At 35.6% G+C, this 17,358-nt stretch overlaps 1 long non-coding RNA gene across 2 annotated transcripts; it reads left to right on the forward strand.

Moving 5' to 3' along the window:
- The first annotated feature begins 1,479 nt into the window (after nucleotides 1–1,479).
- Nucleotides 1,480–8,368, forward strand: LOC139744853 (uncharacterized). 2 transcript variants are annotated; one of them, XR_011711848.1, is made up of 4 exons: nucleotides 1,480–2,029; nucleotides 5,510–5,654; nucleotides 6,380–6,465; nucleotides 7,109–8,368. It is a non-coding gene; the product is annotated as an uncharacterized lncRNA (long non-coding RNA). The 2 variants fall into 2 exon arrangements; XR_011711849.1 differs by having other exon boundaries at nucleotides 6,383–6,465.
- The last annotated feature ends 8,990 nt before the right edge of the window (nucleotides 8,369–17,358 follow it).

Here is a 17,358-nt window from a genome sequence, read left to right on the forward strand (position 1 = left end):
AGAGCTCGCGGGTCATTGCTCTACTCCCCTCGTTAATTTCAATGCTGTTTATTTGTTCTGAAACCTGAAGTAACAACTGGCGTGAGCACTGAAGAATCCCTTACGTCACAATCTTTTGAGTTTTGCCACCCCGGCTCCAAGAGTGAAAAGTTTGTAATTCAAAGGTGAATTTTATTCTTTGGAACATTACTATTGTGTGTTGAAATGGGGACACGTGTCATCGTAATATTATGTAACGCATTATTGTTGTATGATAGCTAACAGGTTCTTTTGCCTGCTCCCTGGCTTCTGCTGTTACACTATTTTGTTCTTTTGTTACTCTGCATAACACATGGTCGTTGATACGAACCATTTTATCATCTTTGTCATGTCACGTGCTACAGGTCTGTTTTCTTTTGGGGCATTATGTACGCACAATATCTTGGCCTCGATAGAAAAGCTTAAATCAAGGACTCTCGTTATTTATCTATTTATCTATCTATTTGGAAAGTGAGAGTCAATGTGTACAACAATACCTCATAGTATCTTTTGGCAATAAAGTCTTACGTAAGACACCATCGTTGCTCACAGTCAGGTTGATCGTTGCCATATAGCTACTATTACTTATAGTATAAAGTCTTTGATTTTGAGAATGAATTCTATTTTTTTTCATATATATATATATATATAGCGAAATGAACTATGATAAGGAAATTTTACAGTAGAACATTTTTTTTTCCAATGTTACTCCTGTTAAACAATTGAACGTTTGTTTTATAAAAGAAACAATTATTTTTTATTAGCCACTCAAAATCATTTTATTTCAGCCATTTTATTAAGTAATTCTATGTGGGTTATTCTAAAACTTGCTAATGAATCACGATATATAGCATAGCTATTATAGAAGTTAATGGTCTTCGCCCCAACCGTCCTCCATAGACTGTATTGCTTCTTCCGACGGTCACGTTCCTTGAAGTCGTTGTTTTGTTTTGTTTTGTTTTCATCTGATCCCTTTATTTTCATTTCCCGCCACTCATAAATAATAGCCTCTAAGCTGTAAATGCTGTTGGCTATTCTTCCACAAACATTATAAAGACGCTCACTGTAATTTACGTAAAAATAGACTCAATGACTTAGAGTTGACGGGTTATTGCTCCACTTCCCTAGTTAATTTCAATGCTGTTTATTCGTTCTAAAATGTGTAAAAACTGGCTTGAACACCACGAAGAGTCTTTTACGTAATAATCTTTTGAGCTTTGCTACCCCGGCTCCAAGAGCGAAACGTTTGCGATTCAAACGTGAATTTCGTTTATTGTAACATTACTATTGTGTGCTCAAATGGGGACACGTGTCATCGTACACACACAACCTAAATGGGTCAATTCCTGGCCTGACTAGCATTAAACTAGTCGAGCACGGTTAGTAAAAATTGCTATACGAACATGATGATAGTAAAATGCGGCAATGCAGCTAGTAATGCTCTACTGGATTAAATCAGGCCATGGTTTACTAACCCAAAGCTAGTCAATCAAGTCTGACTAGCATAAAATTGTATGCTGTACTAGTTTGCAGTGTATACGCCAAGAATTAGTCAAAGTGGAGGAACTAGTGTAAAGCTAGTCGAAGTGGAGAAACTATCATAAACTCGTTGATCTTACGAAAACAGCGCATGTTAGTAAAACTGAAGGAACTACCGTGAACTAGTAAGTCAAGCTGGCAGAACTAGGGTGAATTCCAGTGAATACATATTTGAATGCATTTGGTTAGGCCAATAGAAATTGAGAATTCCCCTGTCATGTGTTTACTTTAAGCCAATCACCAGCCGCAATTTCCCCTGGTTTGGGCGCGGGAAGGTTTACCTGAGCGACGCGTCTGTCGCCTGTGCGTGGACGTACTGTGTGCATGTGTATACGATGTGCTGTGCGTGTATTATATGCATAGGATTTACGTGCGTGTGCAATCGTGAGAATCAGAGCCTGGATGTAATGGACGTGAGAAAATTTCTGTCTTCAAATGGAGTGGGGCGGAGATATTATTCACATTTTTGAAGGTAAGCAAACCATAGATCGATCTAATTATAACTTGTTGAGTTTTTCCAGTATTATGGGCTACTACCTCTCCGTAAACGACCATCTAAGTTACCTTACGAATAACCCCGGGCCCGGGACGCTCCTTGTAACGTTAGTGTACACAGTTAGCTATGGGGCTGGTCGCAGTTACCTTACCATAAACACCTAACAGCTAGAATCCGAGGCCGAAACTCAACTGTTAGGTGTTAGGATCTAATACTACGTACTTTGAGTCTTGTGCATGTTGGGATGGGGCTCGGCCTATTCGCGGACTATAAAGTCTTTAACTTTTTAACGTTAGAAACGCATTTTTCAAACAAAATAGAGTCTAGACCAGGTTATGATTTCCAAAATTAACAAAAATGAGTGGCGAATGTAACCGTAATTGACATTGTACATCTGACATTGTAACTGTGTGAGGGGGCTACTTGTACTTTTGTAGGCACCTATAGAGCGAAGTTGAAAAAATGCCTCTCATGATACATCGATCATCAGGAGCTATCTTCTAATAGAGTTCTAAAAGTTCTAACATTAACAATAACATTATGCGTTTCAGAAAATATTGGGACACACTAAACTCTCAGTCTAAATTCTCCAGAACGTTAGTCGTAGGTCTAACGTTAACTACTAACAGTGTATAATGTTAGATCTTAGAGAAACTAATAGAACTAGACACGGTCTAGTCTACATGTACTTAAGTTGGGGTTCTACCGAGGTAGGGCTTACTCTAAGTCTAACTGTAAAAGTCTAACCGTTAGTCTAAACAAGTCTCACAACCGTTGGCGTTAATTGTAGGCCCTACTCATTTATTCTATTCCAACTAGAACAGCATTAACACGAAATAGGCCTACTATTACTAACGGGTTAGGCCCAACTAGTATTAGTAGGTAGTCTAGAACTCCGGTTAGGTCCCCACTCACCCTTCACCGCTATAGCTGGGGACTTCTTTCAACCTCCATAGACTTTGCGCATTAGTGGAGACACACACGCAGAATGAGAGGGGACCGATATCACGATTTAGCCCTAGAACGTAGTAGAAGCAGAACCTAGACCACTGTTAAACATCTAGGGCCTACATTGAACGGTTTTCCAGGATAAGCTATATCCTAGGGCCTAGGTCCGGTTCTCATTGCGGTATTATAGACCTAACGTTAGGCCTACAGTGCAGTGGTATGAACTCTACATGGACTACAAGCATAGCATCATGCACACAGAGATGATCACTGTAAAGTATGTAGAGGGAGACGTCTGGTCGAGTTTAGACCACGGTTAGAGATCGACGTATTTAGCTGTGCTATAATTAACCCTATTTTAACTGGGGGGGGGGGGGGGGTCAAATTGACCCCCTTCTCGACATTTCACCCCACGATTCCGCAACGCGCAAAGATTTTGCCGCGTCATTTCATGACTTTTTTTCATTGAAGTCTCCCGCATATTTTGAGACCAAATTTGCGACGTCCGGGTACACCGTTTTGAAGTTACGCAATGTTTTGCATGTATGCATGTCAACCTGAAAACAGCTCAAATTCATGATTTCTGTGCAAATCCTATGCAAATTGTGGTTTGTTTGTTTGGTTTTTTTTTGTTTAATTGATATAAATGAGATATTTCAACTTTTAACCATTGAAATTAATCAATTCTAATGTAGATAAGCTTGAAAAAGTGCCTGCAACAAATTTTGGAAAAAAACAAACAAACAATGGAAAACAAAAGATCGAACAAACAGTAAAATACAAGAAAAATTAACAAAACAATAAAAAAACAAAAGAAACTGATTTTGACTGCGCTATTTTTTAAAAAGAAAATTGTTTGATGTGTCTTGAGGAACTCTGACACAAAAATTTAGCAATCCTTCAGTCTTTTTGTTGGAGTTATATGTAAAAATATAATTTCATGCATAAATTTGCATAATTAATTTATTCAAAAATATAAAATCAACATTTTTTCTATTGTATGACCGTGTAATCTTGTAGTTGACATCCGGCTCTATTTTCAGGCAAAATTTTGCGGCGATCGCGCGATCGGCGGCCGAGATCTGAAGGGGGGGGTCAAATTGACCCCCCCCCCCCCCCCGTAAAAACTTGGTCTCCAATAGCCCAGTTGAAATAGGGTTAATGCAATAGACTAGAAGCGTCTAGAAACTCTACATTGCTATTGAGTCGACAGCCGAATCACTGACACTGTGTTGCCAGAAGGTGATCTCGATTGATACGGTAATAAAAAAAAAATGGTGAAATTTGGTGATTTATATAATTGTGATGACCTATGTAGTAAAAAGGACTTTTATTTGCCACCACATTCGAGCATCCACACAGCTGGGAGAATACCATAGTGCTATTGCACTCCCACGTCATGTGTGGCAATCATCTAAGTAAGAAATACGATGCATGCACTGTTAAGTGTTAGTCCACTGTGACATCACACTTCTAGCTGAAGATCAACGTGCTCACACATCATGGAGATCGATCCCCCTTTTAGCAGACAACAACGGGTACTATATTTGAACATTGTTTTTTATGAAAGTTACAGGTGACCTTAGGCATTGAAATTTGGCAGAGATCATCTTTGGGTCTTTCTAAATATGCTGATCGATGTAGCTAAAAAGTAATTTCTAGCTTTTCTATTGATGCACACTTAGTATTTGTGTCGGACAAAACGGAACTGCATATTGTCTTGTGGAGATGAGTTCTAAATCCATTTCTGAACATTGTGTTTTCATGCTTTCCTCCAGATAAAAAGACGTAACATGACAGTTCTTCGGGAGTGATGGTGATTTAAAGGAACTCGGTATAGGGGTCATCATTTGGAGAACGAAGACAGATTGATAGCTGTACAGTCTCTGTCACACTACGAGGGTGCAGATCACCAGATTGAAGAAGTACATGTAACAGATGTGGCCAACGACTAGCCATTGAATGCAGGGTTGACGAATGCTGGAAACACCGGGCCAACATCAGCGAAGGAGCCTCTGAGATATGGACTTCCATTGCACTAACCCTGCTGTAAGCTATTCTGTTGTTTTCCACGATGATTAATGAAGGGAGACTAGTTTGAAATTGATTCACATTTATTTTACATTCTAGAGTCTCAGTAATTACATAAGAGGCTACATTAAGAGACTGAAAGCTTTGTAGGTTTTGTTTTGTTTGAAGAAATGATTTTCAAGTATTAATTATTCTTCATGGAGCAGTTTTGGAGCTGTCCTTCTCTCTGAAAATGAAAGCCTTGAGAGGTTAGTACTCGTATTTAAGAAAAATGTGTACTTGCTGTATCGACAGAAGTGAAAACCATGTTATGGTCAGTCTTGAGTTGTGTAAGTAGAGCTGAACGTTGCTTATGGCAAATATGTATATTAAATGATTTTGCACTTCAAGTTTATAATGTAAACTGGAGGGACCTATTATCCTCATGCCATAATTTGTATGATTTGTAAAACCTTTAAATTTTACTTATTTGCCCAGGAATTCAACACACACATCACTCCAAGGGGTAGGAGATACTTCAATAGCTGATGGAAGGAGTTCTGACTGCTCCAAGGAGACACCTGCTTATCCAGATCATCGTAGCATATTTCTTGTTGATAATGGAAGCAGAAAACTGTACAGCGTAAGTTCAATTGTTTGAATACTGGTCTGGAAAACCAGTTTCCCATTGTCATGTCTTGTACTATACATTTCCATGCAATATAGCACCATCTAATTTGCCTGTTCACTTTTGTTTTTGTCTTCTCAAATATAGAGAATAACAGTCTAAAATGTGCCCCCCCCCCCAAAAAAAAAAAAAAAAAAAAAAAAAAAAAAATGAAGGGACCGGTAAGTATAACGTTGTAAATGAAGTGATGGTTATAGATTTAAAAATAAAGACTGATATACTTGTATGAAACATGTAAACAGAGTGTACCTACAAGACTCCGCGCTGACTTATTTTCTTGGTAGCCCCATTGGGCCACATGTAAATGATAATAGTCCTAATACTTATGATATAATTGTAATAATGATGAATAAAAAAAAATGGAAATTGATTTGCCATAAAGTTCGATGGATAATCACATCTTGTATTTTTCTACTAACTGTGCACATCCACACTTAACCCATCTGCATGAAATTTTCATTTGTATTAACTGATATTTGGTGTAAGAAGCACATGAATAAATGTACTTGAAACAGCGGTACTGAATAGCAATAGAAATTAATGCCAAGAAAAAAAAAACATGAAAATAGTTCAGCCCCTTAAAAGATTGAAATGAGGGTCAATTTTTTGATGTTATATATTTGCTTCGTAGAATATGATTAACATTCTTCTTGCTTCCTTTTTAAATTCAGGTACCCAAGTAGTGAGCAAAAGACGCGTTGAAGCCAAGGCAGTTGCGATGCAGTACCCCACTTTGTGAGACACCACACAAGGTGCACAAGGATATGTAAGTTTATACTCATAAGTTTATGTGATCTACAACTTTTTAGCCCTCTTTAGCAGAAAGCTTAAGTGACATACATGGTATCTTATTCATCTAGCTTGCAAAAACTTGAACATTTCCAACTTTTCTCCAGAGATAGTGGACAGAATTCAACCCATACTAGGAGTTGATCATCCTTGTTTAGTTAGGGGGCAAGGACCCAAAGTTGTTCAGGATATGGTCATGAGCCCCCCCCCCCCCCCCAAAAAAAAAAAAAAAAAAAAAATGGCCTGTACAGGGAAATTAATTGCATCTATGTCTTAATTAAATCATTGGGCAAATATACAGGCAATGTGGGGGCTTTTGATAATCTTTGATGTACATGTTCATAGATGTCTAATAAATTTTGTGTGCAGATTGGTCTGATTCCATGACTTAGGTTGGATGTACGTAAACTCCAACGTAACGTAATGTAACGTAAGCTCCAGCATGCCAGTTGCGCCGTTCATTTATTATAAACCTATTCTCGTTTTCTTCCATAAGAATGCCACCACATGTATTTCTACTGCTATCAGATTTTCATCAGTTATAGTCAACTCTGTGCCAAAGTGAAATTTGTTGAGACTCGAGAAAAAGCTTTGACCTACAATGCATTCTTATATTTCAGGAGTACCTGTATGACAAGGATCTCGGGATTCATTGAGTATCGTTTGGAGACCTTGAGGAGCTATGACACCACTCATCAACTCAGGCAGAGAGAGAGTAGTTGCAGCTCCCACCAAGCCCCTGACTGAACACAATTCCAACGTTAGATTAGAAGCCCAACGAGAAGAGACAGCTACCATCGGTGTATAGGCCTACGTACATATCCTTGCTTTTTCCTCTTTTGAGATACATTAAATGCTCCTCTGAAGTTGGAACTTACATTCTTGTTGAAGAGTAGCCTCATCAGGCTCATCTGTAGTTGAACATGAAGCTGTTACCAGGACGTACTGCAGCACTTCAACACTAAAAGTAGAACAGGGCTCGTCGATGAAAAGAGTTTGTTTTGAAACTTCAAGCTGCCCTGAAAACAACCTTATCATAGGGAAGATTTTATTTTCCCAAACAACTGGCAGTATTCACCAAATATTGTGATGACACAAAACGATCCAAATTCTGTATGTTCATCCATGCTTCCTTCCATGTGTCCATCTGTTACAGTTTCAGTAACTTTTTTGAACTTCAATCGTAACCAAACTTGGATAATAGGTGCACTATGGTAACTTTCCCCTTATGACACACTTTGAAGTCACATGACAGGGTCAAAGCCTCAAAAGTAAAAAAACAAGGTCATTTGAGGTATAATTGTTAGTTTATTTTGGTTAACTGTTTCAAATTTTGTCAATTAGTGCTAGTTGATATTTAATTTGAATATTAGATGATCAAATATCAGTAACACAATAAACTGCCTTTAGTCAGAAACTGGCTTTCTGGTGAAAAAAAAAATGATCTATTTTTAGGACAGAGACTGGTCGATCCATGTACTGTTTTCAAAATGTGGTCTTAATAACTGCTAGTGAAGTGGGTAATGTTCATTGTGTCTATTTTAAACTCAACTGAGCCAAAGGCTTGAGTGAGCTATTGTGATCGATCGCTTTTTGTTCGTCATGCGTCGTGCATAGACTTTTACATTTTCATCTTCTTCTCAAGAACTGGTGGGCGGATATCAACCAAACTTGGTGGGGATCATTCTTAGGGGGTAGGGACCAAAAGTTGTTCATGTGGAGCATGTGGCCCAGGGGGACAGCCCCAAGGGGAAAAAGGGGGTAATCTTTAAAAATCTTCTTCTCCAGACCCCAAAACAATGCAGTTAATATGTTATTTGTAGATCTATACGTTTACCTATAAAGAATATAGTTTGTTCATGGAAAGACCCAAGTTTTGGTGGTGGGGGCCAAGGGGAAAAAACACATGTCCATCTTCTTCAAACCGGAGTCCAGATTTCAGTCAAACTTGGTTGGGATCATCCTTAGTGGGTAGGGTCCCAAGGTTGTTCATGTTGAGCATGTGGTCGAGGGGGGGGGGGGGGGGGGCAAGGGAAGATGGGAGAAACTTTTGTGCTCCAGATCCAAAAGCATTATAGGCAAGATATGGTGTATGTGGATATCTTTATAGGTGAAGAATATACGTTCATGACAATGCCTCAATACCTATGATAACCTCCTTGGAGCTCGGGGGGGGGGGGGGGGGGCAGAGGATAGGGCCCCCAAGAGAGGAAAAAAAAATCTTGCTCTCCAGACCCGAAAGCATTACAGTCAAGATATGTTTTAAGTAGATACCTTAAAGATAAAGAATATTTATGAAATGTTGTTCATGACAATACCTCGGAAAACCCCTTTGGACAGACTGTTTTGTGTACTAACATCGGTCTTGTACTAGTCTGATTTCATACCTTGATACCACCTTCAGAAATGCATCCTTTCTGTACAAAATGGCATGATATAAAAAGAAAGTCAAAATCTGAAATTTTTAGAGAATTTGTTCCGTTTGTTGTATTTTTAGATCAGATTAATACATTACATGTACCTACATTTGTATTGGATGTTACATCACTGCAAGCCTCATTACATCTTATTCTTATGGACAGTAATGTGTTTGTGTGTGAAAGTTTATGAAATATACTCTGTAATAACGAAATTGTATAGGAACCACACACATTATCTCAATGAGTTATTACTATATGCCTATGTTATAATCATTTGTAAGAAAGCAACCAGAGTCAGATTTCTCTAATTAAATTCCAAAATACATGTACTGTACATTTAGTACACAATCCTTGGGAATGAATTTCTGCTTTAGTTTCAGACTTTGCCTTGCGGCTACTCCTTGACACAGATTTCGAGTTGTATAGCCACATATAATTTATAGTTCTTAATACACTGTACAATAAAACATGCGTTATGAAGCTGAAATAATGAGAAGGATGAGAAAGACTCAAATCAAGTTTGTAGCCCATATTATACCAAAATTATGAATTATAATAAATTTACTCTCATAGTGTTAAGTTGACTTGGTCATATGATTAAAGCTTTTGTGACTTGATTTGAGATAATTATCATTGAGAAATTTATAATGCATTTGGAGTTGGATTATAATACCTGTCATAGCTGTAAGAAAAAACCAAAATCAACTGCCTAGTTCCTAGTATAGCAAAGTTATTCACATAATTAAAAAAAATCGCTCCCATAGACTTTATGTGTACAGTTTCTCTCCCCTCTCCCCCTCACCTCCCCCGCACCTTCATCGTTTTTTTTTTATTCTATCACTTGCCGTGTCACAATTTCATGTGCTTAATGAGCTCATATAACAATGAATCATAATATAATTTTTTTTTTGGTCCACCCTTTTGGGTTGCAAGTTCACAACACATGGCCATTTACGGGTTCAATTTTATATAAATGTTGTATATAAGGGGATATGCAGTTGTAGAGCTCGACTCTTGATTTATTTCATGCTTCCCATTGTGCATTGAGTGTTTTTATGTAACCCTGTATATTCATATGTTTATTCAATGCTGCAATTCAATTTCTTTTCAATTATGTAAGATTCATTTGTGATATTCATGATGCCTACATTAATTTGCTGGATTCGTTGGATGAATAAAATTTGAGATTTTTAACCTGATATTATTGCTTTTGTTTTAATGTATTTTCGTCACAGTTACATTATCTGCATACATGTAATTTCATTTCAGATTCATCTCCGAGACCTTGACTAGCTTTCGCTTGTCACGCATGCTGCACTAGGTTCGGTGAAAGCTAGTCAAAAGGGCCAGACCAGCAATAAGCTAGTCTAGCTGTTTGTACTAGCTCTATGTTAGTGTAACTTGACACCATCTACACTAGTTTAAAGCTAGTCGTTTTCTAGTCAAGCAGCAATGACTAGCCTTACTCAGCATAGTCCAGCATCCATTACAAGTCTCATGCTAGTCCAGCAGTCATGACTAGCATGGAAATCCAAAGCTAGTAACTTAGTTCAGCAGACATGACTAGCTTTGTGCTAGTCCAGCACTCTTTGACTATCTTTTGCCTAACTAGTCCAGCAATCACTACTAACATGATGAGTAGTTTTATGCTCATTACTAGCTTGATTTCCCTAGTCCAGCAGTGTTAACTAACATCATGACTAGCATTATGCAAGTCCAGAAGTCATTACTTGCCTTGGCTTACCAAGTCCAGTAGTCATTACTAACTTCACGGTAGTCCAATAAGCAAGTCAAGCTAGCATTACTAGAATAACACTAGTCCAGGGTGACACCATCTGGACTAGCTTCTTATTAGTCCTGCCTACCAATTTAGGTTGTGTGTGTACAATACACAAAAGGATAATCAATCATTTACATATAACAGTGAAAATGAAAAAAGAGAACTTGAGAAAAGCCAAAAGGCCTTGTGAAGTAAGTTCCCTTACGATTATGCACAAAATAATTGATTTTTAAGGTACAAAGTGTAGACATGGACAGAAAACCAACAAATACAACAAAACATAACATAACAAAACAAAACAAAAACATAAGACAAATGATATGATAAATTGACTATGACTATGTGTGATTTGCTAGAAGGTATATTTTCAAAAATTTCTTAAATGAGGACAGGCTATTGCGTGAACAAATATCTCTTGGAATTGAATACCAGATTAACGAAAATTGCGGAGTTTGAAACCAAATTTGTTTTTACTACCCACATATGAAGTCTATTGCAATTTCGTGTATTGCATTTATGAATTTCATTATTAGTTGAAAACATACATGAAATATTATGAGGTAACATATCTTTGAAATAATAAAATCCCAAAACAGCGGTATTATAAGTATACAAATCAAATATATTCAAAGTATTAAATTTACGAAAAAGAGGAGCCGAATGAGCAAGATAATGACTACCAGAGCATATTCGTAATGTTTTTTTCTGCAATTTATGTAAAACTTCTATCTTGGTTTTATTATATTTGCCCCATACAGATACACAATAATTAAGATACGGAAGCATAAATGTATTATACAGCAAAAAAGTGCAAACTCTGGAAGAATATTTTTCAATCTATATAATATACCTATACATTTAGATACCTTATTTGCTACATTCGTTATATGTACATCCCAATGCATATTACTCTGAATATAAACACCAAGAAAATTTACCGAATCAACTTTCTTTAGAGGAACAGAATCAATAGAACATAACACATCATCAAAAATATAATTATTATCACAAACATTACGGTGAAATATAACATAATTTGTCTTAACAAAATTAACAATTAATTTATTTACTTTAAACCAATTACTAACTTTATCTAACTCTTGATTAACTTTAATCTCAATATCAATCAAACTTGGATGAGTATAAAACAAAGTAGTATCATCAGCATACATCACATACTTAAACATAGTAGAACTTTGAACAATATCATTAATATAAATCAAAAACAGTAAAGGACCTAAAATAGAACCTTGCGGAACACCACTAGTTATTAATGAATAATTTGAGGAACAATTCTTAAATGATGTATATTGAAATCTATCAGACAAATAATTTTTAAACCAGAGTAAAGGTGTCCCACGTACCCCATAATGTTCTAACTTATATAAAAGAATAGTATGATCAACAACATCAAAAGCTTTTGACAAATCCATAAATATTCCAATAGCATATTTGTTAAGGGTTAGAGCAGAAATAATCTTATCTTGTAAATCTATAACAGCATGAGTGGTTGAATGATTTCGTCTGAAGCCATATTGACAATTAGAAAGTATATCAAATTTTATTAGAAAAGAATACAGACGGTTATATATACACTTTTCAAGTAGTTTTGATATGACAGGGAGAACTGATATAGGTCTATAGTTTTGTAATAAATGCGGGTCATCTTTCTTGTATATTGGAATATTTTTTGGAATTTTCAATTTTGTTGGGACATCACCAGAACTTAAAGACAAATTAAATATATAAACAAGAGGTTTAACAATGGAAAATATTATCTGTTTCAAAATATTACAACTTAGATTATCAAAACCACAAGAATACGTTGTTTTTAAAGCATTACAAATTTCCAAGAGTTCACTCTCTGTGGTAGGGTTAAGAAATAAAGAATGGAAAAAATCACATTGGAGATAATCTTTAAAATGCATATCAGAACTAGGTTTTGATAAAGATAATAATGTTTCATTGCAAATATTTGTGAAATATGAATTAAAATTGTTTGCAATCATTTGAGAACCTGTTATTTTTTCGTCATTTCTTAGAAAAAATGTGGGCATTTCATTTGGTGATTTATTAAGCAGTGAATTTATAACAGACCAAGTTTTATTCACATTATTTCTATTTTCATTTAATTAATTACAATAATTTTTTTTTCTTGGCGTATCGTAATAAATTATTTACTTTATTCCTATAGTCTTTATATTTCTTTTCATTTGTTAAAGATCTATTACATAAAAATTTCTTATATAATTTATGCTTCTTATTTATACACCGAAGATGAAAAGGAGTTATCCACGGTTTGCGAATCTTTTTTTTTTTTTACTTTCATTAAGGGAAATATATCATCATATAAAAAATTCAATTTCGCAATGAATATATCATATGCTGCAGTTGCATTGGAAGTATCATATACTGCTGACCAATCTGCACTAATCAGTTTCTCATTCAATAAACAAATTCCTTCATCTGTTATTTTACGGGAATAATTCTGATTAATGTTTTTGTTTTTCCTTATCTTATTCAACATTAGAAATATAGGTAAATGGTCTGTAATATCATTACTAAATGTCCCACAACATAATTGACAATTCATAACATTTGTGAAAAAATTATCCAAAGAGTTGCACTGTTTTAAGTAATGCCATCCGTTTAGACGAATAAGGCAAGAGAAAATGAATTTGAATTTGAACTTAAACTTGAACTTGAACTTAAACTAATATCATAACACAAACCACTCATTATAAACTAGTTAAGGAGAATAATGATACAAAACGAAAAAAAAAACCACACTTTGACTGCTTCCCCCTTTTATCTAAGAAATAATTCGTTAGACTCCTGGCACTCTTTAGCTGTCGTTCCTTTTTTTTTTTCAACTGATCGATGATTGCATGATTATATCCATGAAATAAATGTTTAAGTAAAATATTCAGTATAAACGGTATATCATCCTGTGGGACGAATAAAGCATCACATGTCCACAGAGTACATTCAGGTGCAGAGAGAGTGTTTAGTTGTTGTAGTTTGTTTTTTTTTTAGTCTTTCAAATGAAAAAGAAAGAGAGATAAATAATAAGTCAGCATCACGCATTGGTATGTTGGCCACATGTTACACCGGTTATCATCATCATCTTCTTTACAGGAGTCACAGATGACACCGGAACATTTGTGTTAAGTCAAAAGATAAAAAGTCCCATCATAGATACGAAGTCTTTCTACTTGCCTAAGCCTAAAACCCTATTACAACCCAAATCCTAACTCCAAGTCCGAGAGAAAATAAAAGCTATTGTCGCAGAAGTAAATATAGTGTCACCGTTTGAGTTTTCCGCCTGTAGCATCCCTATGAAGGTGAAATCCCGATTAACTGGAACTATAGGAAGAGGATCCGGTGTTTCTCTCGAAATGACAAAAGGTAGAGGCAGACGTGATGTCGTGGGTGTTTTCCGTTGGGTATTGCTTTTATGTTCGCATGTGTCATATGTATAGCGAAATATATATATATATATATATATATATATATATATATATAATAACAGTAATAATAATTATATATATTAAGAGTTTTATTGCAAAATGACCAAAGCTCCATTTTCAAACGTTTCAATGTAAGGTCATCATCAGATAGAGCAAAATTAAACCTTTCCCAGTAATACCTCATTTGTGACATAAGTAGGAATATCCAAGAAGTTATGATTTAAAATATCATATAGTTTCTCATTAGTTTATCTGTGTTTTGCAGCTTTAATCACAAATATCTCAACTTAAGAAGAATTGATTTAGCTGGTTTTGCGATAGAACCCTTATACGTGTGTGTGTGTGTGTCTTATCAGTACACATTTTCATGCAAACTTTGATTGATTTTTTCCCCTTTTGGGTGTGTTTCATTGCTAGCCCCATTAAGAATGCAATGGAACCACTTTGTCTGATTAAAATTTTCGAATAATATCCATCTCAGCAACGCGTCCTTGCTACGAGAGAGAGTGAAAAATAATTGCAGTGTAGCGAATTTTGTTTTGTTACGGCTTATTACGTGCCGTCGTGTTTCGTTGCGTTCACCCTGTTTTACCACGTCACACAAAAATCCTCATAAGCACCAGGACTGCCTTGACAATTTTTTTTTTGGACATGTTAAAAATGTAACACGGCATCCACAGTCTGTCATGTTTGCCTATCCCGTCTCACCCCATTGTCTCACGTCCATTCTGTTTTGTCCATGGTGGCCTGAAACGTGGCTGCCATGGCTGCCGGGAACATGGTGTAGACGCACCATTGCGAGAGTTTATTTGTTTCGTTCTTGACCATCATTCCATAAACTCATCTACTTAGTGAAGCTATGCCTATGGAGACGGCCCGCTGCTTTCCACTTATTTTCACTTTGCTCCACTAACAGTATAATATATTGTTCTGTCTTTTAATGTGGATTCAACATGACATTGATGCTTTCTATGTTTTCTCATGTAGGCCTGAGTATGGACTGCGCATATATGCATGATGATTATGTACACATGTTATACCGCCATTTTCTAGCCGTTGTAGCACTGTATACTGACAAAATAAAATGATATAAAACGAAATGAAATATCGCGAAATGAAATAATACCTATGAAAGGAAATGAAACAAAATACCGACTTCGGGAAACAATTCTGACCAAATCCTTCTATTTTTATTGTTGTTGTCAATGTTTGACAAAGTAAATCAAATATTGTTTTTATACACTTTGTATGAAACGTTATGAAACTTTAAAAAGCAGTTAATGTTATCAATGAATATGTAGGCCCTACATAATCATAATGCTCTAGTGTGTATATGCATGTATAATATGCATGTATAATATGCATGTATTAACATGTGTGTCTATCAAGCATAAACAGCAGTGCATCATTAATTCTAGTAAATTGTTACTATATCTGAAAAACGATATCCCCTAAAATTGACCCATATCTTGCATTTGGTTTGTCCTAGTTCACTGTATATAATTGTTGTTCAGCAGATGGCACTGTACTAATTCTCAGTTTGGATGCCATTAATATGGTTCGATGCCACCCCAGATCCCGATGTGTTTGAAGGCTGGTTATCCTATACCAAATATGTCTATAGGGTTACAGCTCGTTATTCCGAAGGTTCGTTATTCCGAAGGCTCTTCAGTCCGAAGATTCGTTATTCTAAGGTTGGATGCCATTAATATGATTCATCGTTCATTTTACAACCACTGATGCCACGCCAGAACCCGATGTGTTTGAAGGCTGGTTATCCTATACCCAATATGTCTATAGATATGCATGCACACACCTATACACACAAACCCTCACACACACACACACACACACACACGTGAGTCGGCATACCCAATATACACTCATAATGTAGAAATATAATCATAAATTGAATAATCATATTTTGGAAAGAATATACCAGAAAGATGTATTCGTACATGTATAATAGACATATAATGTGACCGTCCATCACAAAACCACCAAAAGTCGCACCACCTGATCTTATGTAAGGACTAAAAAAAATGGTGACAATAGTCAAACAAGCCAATTTTGAGCATCTATATTTTCCAGAAGGATAATTCTTCTTTCTATAGTATCATCATCATATCAATGAGTAAATGTACAATAGTATATAGACGAATTTAAAATGATTATGTTTTATTGGTATAACAAATTGATGATGTTGTTGTTTTGTTCCAGTGTTCCACGTCTTACAAGCTTGGCTTTTTTAGTGGAACACTGTTTTCCATCATTGTGATTATTTACTATTTTTGTTGCCATGGCAAAGTGCATTGTACCTTTTTTTATGACATCATTCGTGCATGATCGTATTTGAAAAAGAAATCCTTTATCAGACGAGGGTAAGAAAAATGAAAAAGAATTGTATCACTTTGGATTATGTAAACTTTTTATTTTCTTTTTGATGATGGAAATAAATAAACTATTGAATTGAATTGAAAAAAAAAATGAATTTTTATACACTATTCCTAAGTTTGCGATGATAAAATGATGGGAAACAGGGTTTTCAGCAGATTTTCTACAACCAGTTTTTTTTAACATAGTGTGAGTGTGATCAGGAGTCTCAGATGCCCTTTGCATTTCGTGAAAATCTTTTGCACACCCTACAATTCCAACTGTAATAACTTCTAAAAGGATACTGTTACTGCTTTGAAAGTACGCATTTATTATGGAAAGAATTTTGATAGAGCCTGCTCAATTTCAGTTTTGAACCTAATAATTCTTTTATTGTTGTTGTTTGGCAAAGTATGATTATCATGAAGCAGAAGTTTGATAAAGGAATTGAATGTTTGTTTTCATTTTCTATCCATGATGTTTCTGTTGATGAGATAATTTTAGATTGTGTTTTTGTGTTTAAGTAAATGAATGTGATACTTCAGGAGACTATCATACAGTGGTGTCATAGTATTGTATAGTATTGCGCTGTATGATCGCACATTAGGCCACTTGGACAAACATTGTAATGAGTGATCTGTTGGTAGACCGTGATGGAGGCCTGATGACAGGCTGAAGGCTCGATTGATAAAAAGGTGAAGAAGATCAAGAGCGTTTCTTTTACTATGATATATGTATATCCATATTTATATACATATATGTATATACATATATTTAGATATAAATATGTATACAGATATATCTACAAAATATACAAATATATGTAT

The sequence above is a fragment of the Diadema antillarum genome, unplaced genomic scaffold (assembly GCF_040938485.1).
Source record: "Diadema antillarum isolate AM-2024a unplaced genomic scaffold, OU_Dant_1.0 seq00001214_RagTag, whole genome shotgun sequence".
NCBI classification, from domain to species: Eukaryota; Metazoa; Echinodermata; class Echinoidea; order Diadematoida; family Diadematidae; genus Diadema; species Diadema antillarum.